Consider the following 20,613-nt stretch of genomic DNA (forward strand, 5'->3'; position numbering starts at 1 on the left):
GGTCCTATGGCATAGTGAGCACAGGACCATCTCTGGGCATACCTTTCACACTTAGTTGATCACACCTGCGTATGGTTTCCTTAGACCTTTCCTCTCAGCAGGTGGCATGGATGCCGCAGTTCTCTATTACTTCACCATGCTTTTTAGGTTTCACCTCTCGAAAGCTGCGCACTGCGTAGCTTTTCGTGCAGGCAAAATCTTATGTCTACATTATGTGTGTGTTGTCCCGCCCCTCTGTTCCATTGGCTAGCTCCATAAATGGAGGCCAGCCATTGGAACAGAGATCTGTCCGTCAATGCCGCAGCAGATTTGTGGGCGTTCCCGAGAATTTTAGGCTTTTGCCCATGTCATGCGGCGGTTGTTTTTTTTTTTTTCTTCAGAGGTTTGTTTTGGTCATTCTGCCGAAGATGGCGCCGGGGCCCGTCGACTTCTCGTTGCTTCTGCCACAATGTAATCATTTTAAACTTCCTGTTCACTGCAGCAATTAGGCCTTTCAAGAAATGCCCCGGTCCGCTGGGAAGTTTATTTTGCCTCCCTCTTCCGTCCTTTGCCGAGGATTATTATCGGCCACTCTCGGCTGGACCAAAACACGCCTGCACTGTGTGCTCTTGGGCAAAGACGGAAGAGTGCCAATGTTTATAAACATTTAACAGAAGGGAGGTGAAAGAACTGAAGGGATGGCGGGCCCTGGTTTGCCCCAGGCTCCCTGGGTGATTGCAAGTCCCGGGATGGCCAGAGGCACAAGGGGCTCTGAGTGAGAGGTTCCGGAACCAGCTGAACTGGCCTGGCGGCTCCCTCTCTCGGCCCTGCCCTTAGCCGGGGAAGGGGAAGGAGCGGAGCCCTCGGCCTGTCGTAACCGCTCCAAAGGCGCTTTCACCGGCCTGTCCAGGAGCACGAGTCTTGGTCAGTGCTTCGGGGGATCACCGCAGACGGTGCGGAACTTGACAGCGGATTTCTGTTTTATTGAGAAAAAGACCTTAGTGCTGGGTAAAATTAAGGTTTGTGTCCGCAGCTCGTGTTCACAGATGCCGGAGTTTCCTCTGTTCGTGTGTCTCAATTTGCCATACTTGGGACTCCTACCGTTCACTTTTATTTTTTTAATCAAGCAATGCATTTTGCTCATTCAAGTGGGGAAGATTATTTGGATTGTCTGCTAGGCAAACGCGTAACCTGAATGAGATGCTTACTACTGGCTGGGTCTGCTTTCTGCTCCTTTCATTTTATAATACTCTGTTTACCTCCTGTTAGCGGAAAACACATTTTCTCTATTAACACGGACCACCGATTCTTGTTTCCACTAGTGAACAATGCCGTTTTTTATATAGCGCAACTTGACCCGAAGGTATCGAAGCGCTTTACATGAGCGCCAGTTCCATCACACAAGGACACAGTCATTTTCTGTAGGCATGGGGAGATTAAGTGATTCGTTCAGAATCACAGGGTGTTGAGCCGACACCGAGACACAAATCTGGATCCCCCGTTCCAAAGTCAGCAGCTCGGGTCCCTACCCATATCCCCTTCCAGTGCATTTCCTGGGCCTCGTTATCCTGCACCCAGCACTAGCTTGTTTCTCTCCTGGACTATCCATCACTTAATTGCACCCCTTTCACTGGGCACCTCTTTTTCTTGCACTACTGGCCAACGATTCCATTGTAATTCGCACTAGTCAACAGTGCTAACATGCAGCGGGGTCATTCACCCTCTAGCTGCCGACATACATTCTAGTTTTTCTAAAAGGCTACTCAGTTTGCCCATTCTACTAGCCACCAAGGATCCCCGGGTCAGCTACCCACCACATTTCTTCCCTCAATGTACTGGCCAACATGGTTTTCGCTCCGTCTATAAGACTACAGCGTTTGTTTTCCCCGGCCTGTTTTATCCCCCCCCTCCTTTGCAAAGTAATGCCCCCTCACTTTCTGTCAAGTGTGCTCACATGTTGGCGTGCGTTTGCACAAGTAGAACACGTGTGCCCTTCTGTGCAAACTCTGTCAGACTTGCGGTGCACTTGGCGGATATAGGGGAACATGACGGGGTCCGGGGGCCTCCGTAGGCACCCCCTCTGCCCGGCTAGAGAGGAGGTAAAGTTAAGCAGGAGGGGCTCGGACTGGAGGGGGTGGAGGTGGGGGTGTCGGGGGAGGACGGGGCGCCGCAGCTTTCTGTTCGGAATCAATCGTGCATATGCCAGTGTTCACTGCAAACTACCCTGACGGGGCGTTTCATTGCCGGGTCCCCGCACCCCAGCTGCAGCCCCCCCACCACCCCCCCAGAACACTCTCAGACCCTGCAAAGAGGGTACCGGGCCTCAGAAGCGAGAGAACTCACTCCACACCCCATAACAGACTCCCTAGCCCCCACCAAAAAAATGCAGTAGACCCCTGCAACAATACCCCACTGAACCCCCAATGCACTACACAAGAAAAACATGGCACGCGGTCCTTTCAACGCAAAAGACCCACAAAAAGCAATTACCAGTGACTGCCGCCTGAGACCCTCAACACTTGTCCCCGCATAAACCCCACGCACCAGCCTGAGGCGGAGACCCTCACGGACAGGGAAGGCGCAAGACCCCCACAACAGACAAGCAGAAACAAATTCTTTGCATGGACTCTCGGTTAAAAGGAAGGCACGAGGCCCCGGCACGTCGGCTTCACACGAGGCTAGCTGTTTAATTTTCTACAACAAATTCCATATTTTTTAAATTTCAAACACGTGTCCTATATAGTTACCAAACACTGATCCACAAACCTGCCTTTACCTAAAAACTTTTATTTTTACCTTTCCGCTGTTCTTACACATTGCTTTCTCTTCCTTGCTTCTCTCTCTTTCTACCCATGACTGTTTCTTTTCTTGTTTGTTTTTCTGCCTCCTGTCATACTTCCTTTCTCTCTTCCGATCGTTCTCCTAATTGTACCTTCATTTTCAGTTTTAATTCCTTCGTTTGCTGGCTTTCTTTCTGTTGCCCATTTTCTCTAGCATTCTCAATGTCTCGAGTACCTTTTCCCATCCAATAATCTCGAAACCTACCCCTTCTTTCCACTTCTCCGTGTTTCTATAAGTGCCGGAATCGTGACTACTGAAAGCCTTCCAGGGCTGATTGTACCTGTGTCTTTCCTACCCCAATACGCCCACTGGCACAATGGACGCACGCATCATTAATAAATGTACAGTTTATAAAGAACAGCAGCTTACCAAAGCCAAACAGAAAAAAATAACTTCAAACTAATAATATGAGCCTAAGTGTGTTTGCTGATTTTCACGCTCACTACTGCATGTACGCCTTCCATACTAATGTATCATGGTACATTTATTTGTATGCATCGCAAGGGTTCTGTAACACTTGAATGTTTTATGCACATTACTTTTAAATGCCAATGAAAGATTTGAAACAAAAAAAACTAGCAATATTCAAATGGGTCAACGTTCGGGGCGGGGGCAGGCACACAATTTGTCATTCATACCGAACTCAGAAAATGTAGATTTAATGACGTGTTGTGATATTAAAAGACCCTCCGCACTTGTAAACTACAATTCCTGGTGTATGTTAGAGACATTGTTTCCCCCACATAAACCTTGGCAGTGAAACACGCACGTTGCACGTTTTGAAATTATAAATGCACTATCGTACATATAGACACACACAGGTCCATAATTAGCTTTTAAGAACATGCTTTCACAACTTCCGTGGCGTCAGCACTTTAAAGAACGTATTTTTTGTCAACCTTGGGCATCACCCCGGGGCACGGGTGTAGTGCACCATCTCTCTGCCCTCATCCGGTGAAGTGCAGGCTGTCTCTCACTTAAAGTGTATTCTGTACCAACTCTGACATCCTATGTTGGAGTCTACCTGCCCCTGTCTGGTGAAGTGCAGAGTGCCCATCCCTTGATGTGCCCTCTTCACCCCCCTCCAACCCAACTGCTCACTGCTCTCGGCCCCTGTCTGGAGAAGTGCAGGTTGCCCCTTGCTTGAAGTGCTCTCTTCAACCCCTCTGCCCGCTGCTCCCAACCCCTGCCTGGGTGCCCGCTGACCCTCACTTGAAGTGCCCGCTTCATCCAATATGACACCCTCTGCCTGTTAGTCTTTGTCAGTTTCGAGTTTGTGTATTACTCCTGTAATGTACCTTTTGCTACCTCGTGTATTTTGTTTAATCACTATTATCACTTTTCCCTCATGTAACTTAACATCTGCTTTTGTAATTTGTTCACTCGTAATCTTCTCATGTATTATTTCTGTTTCCATTGTGAAGCGCTGGATTTAGCAGTGTCACTGTTGTGTTATAGAACTCGTCTGCAAGTAATTGCTGTCTGCTGAGCTTGTCCAGTAGGGTACAATAGGTCTCACATTTGCGAGAGATTAAGCTATTGGCAATGTAAATGACAATGCCATTTATTTTTGAACTTCCTTCCATCCTGCCTCCTCATTTTGCTGCAAAGTTTTGAGTGAAATAAAACCTGTTACCTTCCCTGACCATAATTAGGTCATCTATCCCCTGGATCCATTGTGTTACACTGTGGTGCCACTTATACGCGCCTGTATATTTTTTTCTTTTTGTGTAGGCAATGAAAGGAAAACACAATACATTAGCACTTGACAGCCTTGAAAGGTTCCTGTGGGTGGCCATTCTTACCCGGGAACAAAACCTTTAAAGGTTACGTGATGAAGGGCTGCAGACTTGCAGTGTGGGATCATGGGACTTGCTCCTGAGCTCGCAAGGGAGCCACCATATAATTAAGCAACAGAGGGTCTGCACGCTGAAAAAAAGGTTTGTACAGGTAATAAGATATTTTTAATATGAGCATTACTAAACTGTTTTGATAGATATTTACTCCTCACAAACATTTATTTTCAATTTAACACATTATATGGATTCTCCAAACTCACCACGAAACTTTAAAAGAACTAAATAGGCAGAACCCCTTGAACACATGAAAAAGACATATGCTACTTTAGACAGAGCACCAGAGACACATCTAACGCCAACTCAAATATCCCACATATCTAGCGAAAAACCTCCACGGCAAGGGGTATATCTCACCACTGGAGATTTGTCAGTAATCCTCAACGCCCTCTGAACACACTTCTCCAATGAGAAAAGCAAAAATTTTATTTTAGAACTAATGTCAGCAACCGATAAAAAACTCTGTGCTGCATTCCAGTCATTATTTTATGCCAACTGTGCAATTATAGACACGTACCAACAAAAAGCAAATCAGCTTTGGCCCCACACAAACAGAGGTTGTCGATATGCAGCTGCTAGATAGCGACCCTTCTAGAAAAGAACACAAGTAGCCCCTGACATATTTCCGCCTTGTTGAGCCTCTTCAAAAGGTCAGAAAAAAATGAACAGCCCAGCAAGCCAAGAATATTGTCTGGGCATACCATTACACCTAGGGTGTCGCACTGAGAAAAGGATAAAAGTGATAGATGGAACGACCCCTCCCGTGACTTCCCCCCTACTGTAATGTAATGTAAATGTAATGTAAATGTAAATTGATACTTGTATAGGCGCACTACTCACCCGCAAGGGTCTCAAGGTGCTTGTACGAATACCGCTGTGGAACCCATCCTGGCTTTCCTTGTGAGGCGTCCACTCCTGGGCACCCCCAAGGTGGGGGCCAGGCATCCTTAGCGTTGTGGCAGCCGTTGTGGAGATTAAGCAAGCTATTGCCCAGAGTTGCAGAGTGGGACTCCATGATTGGAATAGGCACCGAGGCGAGAATCATCAGGTCCGTGGAATTTTGAGCCCAAGACCCGCCGAGGCGGGGAATGGAACCCTGGTCCCGGGCCAGACCTCTGTATCAGGGTCTGCCGCTCTAACCATTGAGCCACACTTCTCCACCTACTCATCGCCTTGAGACCCTCAAAGGTGAGAAGTCACGATTTATAAGAATCCGGATTGATTGATTGAAAACTTGAATTAATAGTAACCTCAAGCAATTACACTGGCACCCTTCCAGGCCATTGTTATTTTTGCTCATCCTGCCATTTAAAGACGGGGTCCACGTGCAAACCAGCCTCTTCCCCAACGAAGCAGCGGAGCAGTCCAGTCATCGCCTCTGTCAGGGAACTCAGCAACATCGGACATGTTTGGGTCTCCTCAGAGAGGTGCAGCTTGAGCCCAAATGCATAGAAACACTCTTTGCACCTACAGTTTGTCACGGAGAAAAACGAAAAAACAAAATAGGTGATGGATAAAATGCTCCAATTAACTTCAGCCACTGATGCTTACTCTGGGCCAAATCATCTACTGACAGTTCAATGAACAAAGACATTACCACCGAACAAAAAGATGCAGCAGACAAAAACACCTGAAACACATCTTAACAAGCCAAATAAGACAGTGCCACAAAAACGTGTGGAGAAACTACACAGACTTCTGAAAAAGCTATGATATAATGATAGACTCTGCTCTATATAAATACTATTTACATAATTTAATCTGGGTACTTTATCAAGGGGTGTATATCTTTCCTACAGTAACAACACAACACAAAAAGAGGGTCATCCGGGAGCTATTGACCAGACCAAGGGGGTTATTATGATTGCGGATTTTCCGCATCCTCTGGGCCGGCGGAAGCCACCACCGGCCCGGAGGATGCAGAAAATCCGCAGCGTACCCACCAAAGACCCACCGCCACATTAGGATGGCTGGTGGGTCCTGGTTTCCGTCCGCAGCTTTTCCGCCGCGGCTGGCTTACAACCGCGGTGGAAAAGCTCTAATATGGTGACGGTGTCTGTCAGACACCGTCCGCCATATTAGGATGGCCTGTTTCAGATGCTTTTCCGCGGCGGGTTTTCCGCCGTGGAAAGCATGTGCAACTTCACTGCGGGGGCCCGTTGGTGGCCCCCTAGGTGAAGAGGGGTGGGGGGTGCACATGGGGGGTACCTATAGTACCCCCCTGCATTTGTATGCGGAAAGCGGCAGGCACCGCGCAGTGCCTGCCTCTTTCTGCATACAAATGCAACACCTGCATTTTTAACATTAACGCGGGTGCAGCTTGAAGCCGCACCCGCCGCAATGTTAAAAATAGAGGATGTGACCGCCAGGGTGGCGGTCACATCCTAATTGCACAGGAGGGAACTCCGCATGCCATGCGGAGGTTCCCTCCTGCTCTGGGGTCGCGGACGGACGCAAGTCCGTCCGCGATCCTAATGAGGCCCCAAGCATGTACCCCTCCCAAAACACAAAACTAGCACAGTGAGGTACGCATGGTGAACAGAACAAATGTGCATCTGTACTCATAAAAATATGTTTTCTTAAGGGTGAGAAGCCTCACCCACCCTAAAGTGGCATGCTTCATTATCGGGCCCCTCCTCTCAGCAGGACCAGTGGCACCTGGTGAGGGCTACAACTCTCTATAACAGACAGGAGCTCTTGAGGTGCTTTCAGATAATGTGGGCCCCTGTGAAAATAATGGTCTGGGTGAGGAGTGAAGAGTGGTAAATGTGTATGAGCTGAATTAAAACTTCCTCTTGGTAGGCTAAATCTACACTTTATTCTGGTGCCTACAAGGGGTACACTAAAAAGGTCAAGGGGGAATGAAACGTTACCCCAGTGCAAGAGTGGTCTAAAGGAAAATTCTATATTTATAATGTTAGGGGAAAAAATGTGCTGAGAGGATCTGGAAACACACTGAAAAATGCACACACTCTCATGGACTGCTTATGAAAAGAAATGTGCTAGGAGAGGTGGGAAAACACACAGAACGAAGGAACCATGTGCGTTCTCATTGACTACGTTTAGAAAAACAAAATAAAAGCTCCTGAAAAGCAGACACTTGTGGGAGAATAAAAGAGCCAATCGGAGAGATGGTAAATAGGTTATGTGCCACGCTGTCTAAAACAGGTAACATCATTGACTAGAAGGCAGAAAATATAAGAGTGACAAAAAACAAAAGTCAATGGAAAGCAAAGGGCAGAGTTACGCTCTGTCAGCTAACGACATTCCCAATTACTTCTTTCGCAACTAGACAGCTGTGCCGCCTAGGAGGCGTTGAACACCTGATACTGCTCCTTGTCAAATCAAATGTCATTTCGATTGATTGACAGTTTGGGGCAAACTATAAGCCAATTTTTACTGAAAACGTTTTAATCTGACTTTGTATAAAACTAGCTATAGATATATGTATATATACACACAAATGCACACAAAGTCAGATATATATTCACACACACACACACACACACACACACACACCCTCACACAGTTTACGATATCCATTTGTGAGTAACCCCACCAGTTTATCGGTGACCCAGTTTGCTCCCACTCCCCTCGCCACTATGGCCCTTGGTCTGTTCCAAATCCCTGTTTGCGCACGCGCAGAATGCCTTTATACGAGGTACTTGTCCCGAAACAATGCCAGCAGAAGCTGAGCGCCCCTGCTCTCTTATGACCGCCCTGCTGGAATTTAGCAGACCGCATCGGAAAACGCAGGCCGTTTTGCTGACGGCCTGCGTGTCTGGAACTCGCAGTCTGCGCAGGTGACGTGTTGAGGCCTGCCTCGGATAACCTCGCGGGAGGCTCGGCGCACTGGTAATTGGGCTTTAATAATAGATGGGGCTCGTCTGTGTGGTAGCCGCTCGGCAGAGACGAGGGAAGGAGGGACACACCTCAATACATAAACCGGGAGCGGGCAGACGGGCGAGACACTGACAGATCTCATGATAGTAATTGGAGTTTTCCATGTAGGTCAAGGCTGAGGTGAGGAGCACGTGCAGCCAGCCGTCCATGACGCCAACATGCAGGGACAGCATGAGAGGACGCAGAATTCTTTTTTAGCGCTGGCACTAGGGGTGTTCTAGAGCAAAACATTCCATTAGTATTAGTGAAAGTGGTATAGGGCAAGCATCCACAGGGTTCTTTATTGAAATTTGCCAGCACAACAGTGCATATTTAAGCTGGCCTCATGTGATAGGCCGAAATGAGAAGGGCGGGTAAGGACTGTCTCTTATTTATTAGAGACATCGGTCCCGTGCCTTGTTCCTCGCCAAGTTCATGCTAAGTTGGCGACCCCATTATTAGTGCTACGAAAGAGTCCCAGTAACTAAGTGGGTCCATTCCAGGGAGATGCAGCATCCGGCTGGATACGTTCTAGTGTTTCAGCATGTTGTAACACACACTGAACACCCACCCACCACAGGCGTCATCAGTCCGATGACCCTGACAATAAAGGGGCCGAGGCCAGTTATGCACCCATACTACCTGTGTCTGCGTCCATACTTCTACAAGTATGAGGGCCTGAGGCCCAAATACCGCAGGAGGGAGGAGTATCTCTTGAGTAAAATAGTAGGACTTTAGAGGGAAGTTTATTTATTTGAGAGTTTTATATAGCGCTAGCCAGACCCGAAGGTATCAGAGTGCTTTACAACAGCACACCAAAAAATAAGATTAGTGCAATCAATTATCAGGTCATGCCAATGATGATTATTTCTAACTGGCCTATTTCATAAACATACATGTAAATCAAATTTTCACATACTTTGAAGCTTCTATACAGATGGCTTTGCACACCCTGCGCTTGTAACTGAAAAGAAATGCTCTGTGACTTGCGCTGCAGTGCAGGGAAATTTTGAAAATGCCAAATTTAAACCACTATTTGACTGCACAGCTCACAGAAATTCATGCCTTGTCTCTTGGACGACAGAAGGCTGACCCATCAATTCCCGCACTAATAGTGTCAGATTTATCCTTCTGTGTGCAAGGGTACAATGTTGATTTATCACAATGGCGATTGAAAGGTTTCAGAGATTCAAAATGGAAACCCATTAAAATCAAGCAGCTCCGGGGAAAGGTAGCTGTCTTAAAGGACAAGCTTCCCTTGGTCCATAAATCTTCACAACTTAGAGTGTACTTATTGAATTCTCCATTGATCCTCATCGAACAGGAACATCTGCCCACTGTGGATGCAAGGGATTGTTATGTATGTACGCAAGCTATGTTCTATCTGTCCTAACATTTAAGTTCATAGTTCAGTAAAATGCAAAAGCTCCCAGGTAAAGCGATCTCAATCTAAAAGCAGCATTGTAGTCGCACAGTAGAGTAGCTTGAACACCTCTAGGTTGGTCTATGGCTGCATGTAACATTTGTTGGGCGTATGATAGAGTTGTTCAGCTTGATCATTTGTGGCACAGTCTTCTTTGTGATTGGGTGTGTAGTGTTGTACATTCGTGGCAGTACGCAGAACGGTCAGTCTTTATTCTCCCCCTGTCCGTTGAAGACGTTTGGAAGCAGCAAAAGTGGGTCTAAAAGGCAACCCAGAGGGCAGGCTTGATTTAATATACAACCCCCTCTTGACCACCTCTCCGAGTATGCCTTTCCTGCCTAATAGACCTCACAGCTTCAATTACTGGGGTGTACTGTAGCATTCTTAACAGGGCACATCTGCTGGGACTCCTGAAATGAGTGTCCTGAGCAGAAAGACATACCAAGTGAATCCGAAATGGTGAAATCAAGAGCAGACACATTGGATGTGAACATAACCGAGAGACCTAGGCTAGAAACAATTAGGTCCTTTAGAGATCGCCTAAACAACACCGGGAGCTACCAAAGAATCAATGAAGACCTATGACTATACCACAGGCTCTTAATTCTGCAAGAGCCAGTGGCATATTGTGCCCCATTGTAACACGATCAAAGACATACAGTTCTGGCAAGAGTATAGTAAAGAGAAACAAAAAAGTTTACACTTTCTGATCCAAAATAGTATTAAAAAGAACTTTGTTAGATTCATTTAGAAGCTGGTGCTATTATGGGCACGCAGATGATTCTTCCTAAAATCAGATTTATTTTAATTTTATTTTTTTGAAAGTTTTATATAGCGCGAACAAGATCTTTGCAGATATCGGAGCGCTTTACAAAGACAAGGGGTAATAAAAGGGGAGTGCTTAACATGCTTTTGGGCATAGCATAATAGTAGGTAATAGCATAATAGTAGGTAATAGAGGTAGGGTAGGTACAAGGTGCATAGTCAAACAGGTAAGTCAATAATACAAAGAAAACAAAAAGGGGGAGCATAGACAATCAGGTAAGTCGATAATGCAAGTAATACAAATAAGCAAAGGGATCAAACAGGTAGTACAGATCGGTGCAGAGTCTTAAAAAATCCAGAATAGATCATGTGTATTTAGCCACGAGGATAGCTTTTACTTCTTTCTTAAAAAGTTTGTTGGAGGAGATGAGCCGGGTTTCAGGAGGGAGTAACTTCCAGATCCTGGGTGCCATTCCTGAGAAGATTTGTTATGTAGATACCGATGGTGAAAGACCTCAAAAACGTAGCGGGCCTCTTACGGAAATCATAGCATTGCTTTCATAAAACAGATAGTTTACTGCACCTTCCTTGTGACAATGGATGCGCCTCATTTAATGTACAGCGCACCATGTCACAAGGAATATAATAAGTTAGTATTTAAAAAGTTTGCAGGGGCAGAAGTGATGCATTGCTGGTGTCTGAAAACAGACAACTCCAGCAATGTGTCCTTTCACATGGCCAGAGCATCACTTTATAACCCTCTGATAGGGCAAGCCTCTACACCATACCTATGAGGCAGTGCAAGGTCACCCTGTATGGCTTTGCATGGCCTCAGATGTGAAATAAGACATAGCAGCGCAAGTCACTGCGTGGACTTTGTCTGCGTCAAGGAGGTGCTCCATGGGCTTTGTGTGGGTTCCCACACACCACCCATAGATTTTGATGCGGACCCATATTTACAAAATCACAAACCTGGGGCAGCTTTAAAAACGATAGTCTCCCGAGTGGAGACGTAACGAGGAGATTTCTCATTTCTCTCAAGACGCAAACGAAAACTCATCTAATACACTTTCTAGACTCTTCCCTCCCCCTTCATTATCCCTTTCAATGGAACTAACAGACTTGCAGGTCCACTGCTCAAAGTAACTGATTTCCCTATACTAATTGAACAAAAATAACTTTGAAGCCTTGTATAGGGTAGTAAGCACCATCTAATTACAAAATACAGTACACAGGAGGGTAAGTGTGGACGTCAGGGGTATGTATTTTTCCAGAATAGAACGTTTCAATTCTCAAGTATGATGAGCTGGTGTAGAGCATGTTATTGTTGGATAAGCTTGGCGACATACAAGTGATTAATTGGACATTAACTAACCACAAGAAACTGGCTGTTTAGCAAAACCGCACTTCAAGGACTATACAAGTTCCTTCATAGCACTTTTGAATTTACCCAAGATTTTAGGAACAGAAATGTCCACGGCAAATACGAAGACCTCAAAATCAATCATATGCTTTTAACACCACTTCATGTTACAGACCAGCCCAAACATTTGAAGAAAACGGCAGTGCTAAAGTTCTACTCAAAAGTTAATTCTTACAAGTGACTTAAAGATATGGGTCAAGTATGCTGAATTAGACTGTTGAAGACATTATTTTGAAAGTAAGGTTCATAATTGTTTAACTGTTTTTACTAAGGTTATTGTAGGTTATTTAGCTTTTTGTTGTCACTTGTTTCATTGCTTTTTTGTAATTTCTGCTAGAGCCTTGTGGAGCGCTGTGGAAGTTTCCGATTCCAGAGCGTACAGCTGAAGGTCGGTAATCTGGATCACCGTCAGTCTCTCTCTGGGCGCCTTTGTTAGCAGAGATGGCACCTCAACCATGCATCCTCTACGTTTCAAGACTCGTTTCCACATACCTGGAGAGGTATCAGAGACACTACAAAGAGCTATCTGTTCATCGCCTGGACCACTGTAGCACTCTCCCAGAACATACACAGAAAAGCCACGCAGGAGGCTGTTGAAGGTTTTAAGAAATGTAATCCAGAACAGAAACACACGACCCACCAATACTAACCAGCTCCCGAGCATCCAGCCACTGATCAACCCAGCTTAGATGTTTTGGAACCTGGATCAGATTCTTACTAGAATAGGCAGAACACACGGAATATAAACATGATGCATCAATAATATAACTTGCTACTAAGTATACAAAACATATGTCCAACACACAACCTAATACAAAGCATTACTACAGTTCACTCTGCCCTTAGCAACAAACAAAAAACAAATGAAGTCAAATCATAGTCCAGTAATCTAGCTGGCAATCTGATTGAAAGTTTACTTCTGAAACTGACACTGCATGCAAATTCTTCAGCTTGTGTACATTCGTTAGAATCATATTCATAAGATGCTCCTCATCTGTGTCATTTCCAAAACCATCTAGTACCTGAGATGCCATGTTAGTTGTCCCATGCTGTGGCAGTAGACTATGCCCATCAGGAACATTCCTCTTATTCTAACTGACACCTGTGTTATTATAAATCTTTGCTAGTAAATCATAAACAGGTACCATACTAAACTTATTCCACCACCATTTACCCATCAACAATACAGAAATGGCAACCCTCTCAACCTGAACAGGGCTCGATCATTTAGATTCCCCTTTACTCACTGTGGAATGTTTTTGTGTGAACCCAACTACCTACATCTAGATGCATATCTTCAATCTTATGTCTCAAAATATTGTTTTGTTTGAGTTCTTTGCCAACTACTGTTTGAACGCACTCTAGAATCCACACCTTTGTCCTCCGTAAGGCCATCCAAATTTCCAACACACTTCAACCATTCTGTTAATATTTAAGACTTAGGCGTCCTACCTCTCAATAATTTTAAAGGAAAAATGCCAGTAGTAGCATGTGGAGAATTTAAATATGACCATATTGTTTCTTCAAGAAAACTAGAAACTTTAAATGAGCTGAAAGTGCAGTTTTAATTCATTCTTCCATGAAGCAAATAGCCCTTTCTACTAGACCATTAGATGCAGGGCTATAAAGAGCCTTATGAATATGTCAAATGTCATGTGTAGCTAAGATGTCCTTCATATTTTAAGAGATAAAATGAGTACCATTGCCTGTGACCACGTATTTGGAGACCCTCCCAAAAAAACCATTCTCCAACAAAGTCGAAACGCTCTTGGTTGGTTCAAAAAATGAACAGTATATCCATTTTGAAAAGCAATCTACCAGGGCAATGAGTTTTCCATGTTATTCAGTAACAACACGAATGCCCCAGATAAATATAAAGCTACCTTGTCCCATGTATTATCTGGTAAAGGAACAGGATTAAGGGGAACAACTTTAGCTTTCCAATGTTTGCAAGAAACTATGTATTCTGGACAAACATTGATCAGAGCAGTAACTTGATTAGCCATAGATGGCCACCAATACAATTCTGAGTTTTATTTTTTATTTTTTACAAGTGGCATAAATACCTATGTGATCAAGGTGTTCAATCTTAATCTACTTCTGACGTAACTCAACTGGGGTAATAAAATACCTTTTCCTAAGACAAAAATCATTATCACAAGAAAGTTCAGTAGCAACGTATGCAAAACGCCTTGGTTCATTGGGTAGACACCTAACTATTGGCTAACCTTCCTTGATATATTTCTTTACAAGCTGCAAAATGGAATCTCGAGCACTAGCAGTTTTCCAATCGGATTAAGAAATAATACCTTTACAGCTAGCAACCGCATCAACGGCTCCTACAACACATTCAAAATCTTGATCATGTACTTGCATATCTTTCTAATTCAATGGCATTCTGGAAAGGCAATCAGCCCTATAATGTTCCTGCCATGCACATATTTAATTAGAAAATTAAATTTCTGTATTTTAGACAACAATCTGACAAGTGAGCAGAGGCATTGCCTAAGCCCCTGTCATTAAGTAAATAAACTAAAAGGTTTATGATCAGTGTAGATGTCAAAAGATGAGCACCAAACACACGTCTTAAATTTCTGTACTGCTCAAACACGAGATATTGCCTCCCTTTTTATGGTACTATACTTGATCTCAATTTCAGTAAGTCCTCTTGCGGCAAAAGCCTCAGTACACTCTTTACCATCAACAATCTGGCCAAGCACAGCACCAATATCACATTGACTGGCAATCAACAATGATCACTGGTTTTGCACACAATACAAATTGACTGATTGCAAGTGCATAAATTTCAATAGACTGGATATTTTCTAGACCGCATTGAAATACTTAGACCACAGAAATATTTATCCTTTCTTAAGCAGTGTAAAGAGCAATTGGACTGACTGAGCATAACTGAGGACAACTCGTGCATAAGATTCACACAAACCACTAGAAGACTGTAATGTATATAGCTTCCAATTTGGCTTAATGCCATCCGATGAAGTTGTGTTGCCTAAATACTCGACTTCCTGAACTAACAATAAAAAAAATTCAAGCCAGGTAGTCATTCTGCTTGTTTTAAGCATATTAATCACTTGTTCCAGAACTATTAAATGATGTTGAGGGTCTTCAGTGAAGCCCACGATGTCATCCTGGAATGCTTGAATGGTCTCAAAACCACCAAACAAAATATCCCTAGTTTTCTGAAAAAAACTTGCTGCTGATGCTTAAAACAGTAAGTAAAAGTACTTGTAAACTCTGTGAGGAGTGACAAGGCAGGTAAGAGCTTGTGATTTTTCAGACAATATTATTTGGTGATATGCTGAATGCAAGTCAACAGTAGAAAAATATCTAACTTTACCGGTGGTAGCTAACATCTCATGAATATGGGGTAACCTTTGACAGTCTACTGCAAGGTTTTTATTCAGCGTGCAAAGGTCCAACGCACAAGCACAAATCTCCACAGCGGTTTTGTGTTACAACCACAGGAGAGCTCCACTCAGATGAATCAGTTGGCTGCATGATACCTTTTGCACACAAATGATCCAATAACTTCTTCAAATCATCTTGAACACTAATGGGTGTAGGTCTACATTTGTGTACTACAGGGATAGCATTGGGTTTCAATGTAATAGTATGCTCAAAGCCTATAAAAGTACTTATCCCATTACAAAAAAATTCTGGAAATTTAGAAGTCACACTTTGTACTACATTCGTATCACATTCCGTTGCTGCTATTGGCATATCTAATAAAACTATGGATTGTTGGTACCAGGTTTCAGTGAGATACTCAACCTGGTTAAATCCATTCATCCAATAATGTTTAGACCTTTAACAGCAATATACATCTTTGTTTGAGTTTTTCTACCCAGACATTCAAGTTGAACCACAAAATAACCCAACATGTCAATTTCATTGTCACCAAATACTTCAGGTTTAATAGCAGTTTTCATTAATGAAACACTGTGTCGCGGGGTGGGGGAGGGCTCGTGGACAGGGCTATCTACTTCTACCCTGGTTGGGGCCCTGAGGGTCGGTTCGATGGAAGGAGAGGCAGAGTACTTGAATAGGCTTTTCAAAGAAGGCTTTATTTTTGTGTAAGTCTTACTCTGTCTACTGGTGATGCGCTCTTGGGCAAACGCGGCAGGGTCACAGGCCGTTGACTGGGGAGGATCCAGGTTGCCTTGGTCTCGGGTCCGATCTTCTCAGGAAAGCGGCTCGCACCGGGTGGAAGAAGAGAAAGGAAGTATTAGGACCATACAGGCACTAAACTTTTAGGGACCGGGAGTGAGGGAAACCAGTGCTCGGGTGTAATTTACAAAAAATGATTCGTGAGGGATGGGTGCTTGTGATGTCGGGGATGCAGGGCGGCTGTACCGGGGTCTGTACATTTACTCTATGGGAGGCAGGTTGCGTTGTCCCATCAACCCGCCATACGACCCCGTACCTGTTGGAGCCACACCCCTCCCGTGGGCGTGTGGTGGGGCGGCTTGTTTTTCCGATGGCCTCCTGGCTTCCACGACTCCTCGCCTGGGCTCGACAGGTTCTCCTCAGCTTCGGTGCAACGGCTCGCTCGCTCCTCTACTCCACTCTCCTCCTGGGAAACGTTGTCCGTCGCTTCCTGCTTCCGGGGCTCTTTTGACGCCGTCGCGTCTGTCGATAGGGGCGGAGCTGCCAGTGCGGGCTCCCATTCCTTAAAGGCGTAGGGCTCGTTTTCTTTCATCGTCGGCCACCAGTATTCCGGGTCTCCGGCTTTCCAGTCCTCTCCGTCGGGGCTGTCAGGGTGCTGCATGGAGGGAACGGAGGCACGCGAAACAGCGGTGGCTGACCACCAGTCCATAGTCTGATCCCCTTCTACGGGAGCCTTTGAACCCACCCCGTCACACACTGGTTGGCCAGACTTTTTCAAAGGTGGTATCTGCTAAAATCATCATAGGAGCACCAGAATCTGCCATCATCAATAAAAGTTTGTCAGCTATTTTAGCTTCGCACAATGGTCATTTAATTCTTTTGTTAGACAAATTTGAGTCAATGGTCAAGATAACATTCTATCACAATCCTCAATGTTGATCTTCCTTATCTTGACACTTGCTGTGGCTTTTACAAACAGATACAAAATGTCTTATTCTTTTACTTCCATTGTATTTTTGTGCCTGGTGCATGACACAATTGATTGTTACGAAGGTGATTCGTAGATCCAGATCTATAACAAAAGGCTAAAAATGTCTTTCAACTTTTATTGCGTCTTACATTGAGCACACACAGCATTAGACGGAAAAGTAGACATTCTTGAATCTACCACACAATTCACAGGAGAAAAGCCATCATGACCAGATAATGCCTGGGTTAAACGTATTGACCTTTTTATGCTTTTGGCAAGACCAAACACTTCTGACAAAGTTGGATTTCTGCATGCTAATAGTCTTTCGTGAGTCTTCTTAGAAAAACAATTTAATACGAATTAAGCTCCTAAATATATATATATTCACTGAAAAAAACCACAGGTTTCAGGGACGTTATAGTTAGTTGGACATTTCACTCGTTTAAAACCAGACAAATTTGGCCGTTCTAGTTAGTAGAGCTAACTATAACTTGCGCCCCCACAATGCACTGCTGATGACGTCACATATTATATCACTCATGACATGGTCAGTGACATCACTGATGACATAACTGATGACATCTCAAATGACATCTCTGATGGCATCATCCAGTGAATTTGTGTTTCTGTAAAATGCAAATATGAGATATACATATATATATCAAGCCAAACAAAGTCACTACGGATCCCTGCTGCTTCCAGTGGTGGGCCTCGGACGGGGTAGCGAATCCCAATATTTCCAGCCAAACACTCTCCTTCGTGAAAGAAAGAAATCCGGGCCACTTTTAGAGTTTGCAAAGCGTGTTTAATTCAAAAAGGCTTTTCCTCGACGCGTTACACAGGTGAAACCTGCTTTCTCACGAGAACGAGTAAACTGAATTACGTGCAGTATATACAAAGTCACCTGGTATTGACGTCATACCTATGGCAATAAACAACAGACTTGCTTATGTACAAGCGGCCTGTGTTCGGGCATTACTTTAAACAATGAACAACATGTTTAGGTAAAGTTAGGAACATGACTGGTGCTGCTGTAATTAATCAACACTGCGTGTCAAACCACCATGCTCAGTGAGAGATAACAGTTCATTCATGCACGTAATTCAGTTTACTCGTATATATATATATATATATATATATATACACCAAGGTGTAGTAAAGATGAGTTGGTGTATAAGGGTCTGAATGGATGATTTAGTAGGTGCGTGACTGATTGTACAAGTGACTGATTAAGCGTATCTTACTGAATGCATGGGTTAATGAGTAAACTGTGTAAATGTCTGTATCAGTCTGTCAGTTGTTGTATAAGCGGCTGCATGGGTTGGTGAGTAGCTACATGACTGTCTATATGGGTTATTGATTGGGTGCCGGAGTGTCTGTGTGAGTGGGTGGGGGGTGGGTGACTCTTTGCATAGATATGTGAGTGGGTGATTCACTGGGTGCATGGGTTCAAGAGTACATCTGTGTAGGGCTGTATGGGTGGGTGGGTGAGTGAGTGTATGGGTGTGTTGGTGAGTGAATGGATGTCTCAGTGGTACATGTGTGAGTATCTACATATGTGAAAGGCAGTACATGTGAGTGTTGGAGTATATAAATTACTATACGTGAGAGTGAGTGATTGTGAGAGTGGCTGTATGGACGAGTGTGTGCTTGTATCAGTATTTGTACAAGAGAGTAAGTATGTGTTAGTATTTGTATAAATAAGTGAGGTGGTCTGTGTATAACTGTATAGGTGAGTAAATGGGTGTGATTGATTCTTTGCATGACTGAGTAGGTGTGTGAGTAACTATGGATGAGTGGCAGTATGAGAGTGTATGTATAGGTGTACGAGTGCATATGATAGTGCTGTATTGATGAGTGACTCCATGTATAAGTTACTGTATGGGTGAATGAGTTGGTGTGTGTGTGTGTAGACCTAGGAATCACTGAGCGGGTATATACCAACTGCTATTGGTCTGTCTATGGTTTCAATATTGGTAGTCTGTATGTTAGAGTGGGTGTATAAAAGGTTTTATTAGGGTGTGTGTGAGGTGAATCAGAATATCATATGGATGATGTCATCAGTGATGTAATTTGAGATGTCATCAGTGATGTCACTGACCATGTCATGAGTGATATGTGACGTCATGAGTGATATGTGACGTCATGAGTGATAATATTTGACAACAATAACAGAAAGGGGGACAGAGAGAGAGAGTACTAGTGGATTTGTTCTCCCTACAAAGCTTTATGAAACAGATAGAATCCACAAATGGTGTGAGGGTGATCACTACAGTGGTGGGGAGCACACAGTGTTTTTTAAATACCCCTCACACACCAAAAGGACCCTTGGTGTCATGCTTCATCATCGGGGTCTTCGCACCCCTCTACGGGGTGCGGCGTGCTGCTACACTACGACTACACGGGAGCACTTTTTTGGCTATGTGTGGTGTTTTGGGGTTGATTTAAGTGTAAGTGAGTGGTGGGATCTTAGGTGAATAAAGTACATTTAAAAAGGACCTGGCAAGTGTTTTTTTTTACAAAAGACTTTAATGTGCCCCCGTGCTGGTACTTTTAAAAGGGGTGAATATTTGAGGTAATTTGTATATTATGGTATGTTACCTCTTGTGTGTGTCAACATGTTTCGGAGCGTAGCTCCTTCTTCAGGACAGGGTACACAAATCCCCACCACACTCACGTATGATTGAAAAAGGATCTGATTTTTACAGAAAAGTGAAAAGAAATATTAAAGGCTAAAATGTGCCTAAATTCCTTTGTTGAGGCTTCTGCATTTGAGAACCTGAAACAGGAGCATAAAGAGTGCAACAATAGGTTGGTAAAATGTCAATCTCCAGCCATCTCAAAGAGGTTCAGTGACCTATATAAATATATAGGGAGGGCAGCAGCAACTAGACAAATATTGTCAATCTACCGGTGATGGTGCTCCCTGTAAAAAAAGGACAAGGACAAAACAGACATAACACTGAACATAAATCACACGCTCTAGTATTGTAGCCTGTACTAGGATTTGGTAACCTGTAAGGGATGTTAACTTCAAGGTGGAGACTCAAGTAGTAGTATTTCATACTTGCTGCCAAGATTTGGTTAGCATCATGAGCCTCTAAACGTTGGGGTCTGTCGTGCTGAGTGTGCACCCTGTAAAGGCAAGGATCAATCCTAAAGTCACTTATTATTCCACTTACTTTTTGGTGTTCATAACTACTGCCAGGATATTACTCACGGATACCAGGGAATTACTGCTTCCAACCTCTCCCAAAAACGTGGCTCCGATGGAATATTGTATGCCGAGATAAAAAAGGGACAAAGTCTTTTGCCATTTCTACAGCCAATATTTCCAGCGCCGGTT

Source organism: Lissotriton vulgaris, chromosome 11, assembly GCF_964263255.1.
Source record: "Lissotriton vulgaris chromosome 11, aLisVul1.2, whole genome shotgun sequence".
NCBI classification, from domain to species: domain Eukaryota; kingdom Metazoa; phylum Chordata; class Amphibia; order Caudata; family Salamandridae; genus Lissotriton; species Lissotriton vulgaris.